Here is a 493-nt window from a genome sequence, read left to right on the forward strand (position 1 = left end):
GGAACAACCACTTTGAAGAATAATTTTGCAATCTCTAGTAAAATTAAAAATGTCTCCAACCCATAATTTAGCAATTTAGTCTCTAAATTCATGTCTTAGGGAAACCTTATACTTGTGCACCAGGATATATGTAGAGGGAAGTTTATTTTTTCAAGTAACATTTTGGAAGCATTTAAATGTCAGTATGGGAAATAGAAAAATAAAATGTAGCATAGTGATAAAATAGAATAGACTTTCTCGGGCCGGAAGCGGTACACACCTGTAATCCTACCACTTTGGGAGGCTGAGGCGGGACAATTGCTTGAGCTCATGAGTTTGAGACCAGCCTGAGCAAGAGTGAGACCCCAAATCTACTAAAAATAGAAAAATTAGCTGGGCATCGTGGCACATGCCTGTAGTCCCAGCTACTCGGGAGGCTGAGGCAGGATGATCCACTTGAGCCCAGGAGTTTGACGCTGTAGTGAGCTATGACGATGCCATTGCACTCTACCCA

Source organism: Propithecus coquereli, unplaced genomic scaffold, assembly GCF_000956105.1.
Source record: "Propithecus coquereli isolate 6110/MARCELLA unplaced genomic scaffold, Pcoq_1.0 Scaffold197, whole genome shotgun sequence".
NCBI lineage: Eukaryota > Metazoa > Chordata > Mammalia > Primates > Indriidae > Propithecus > Propithecus coquereli.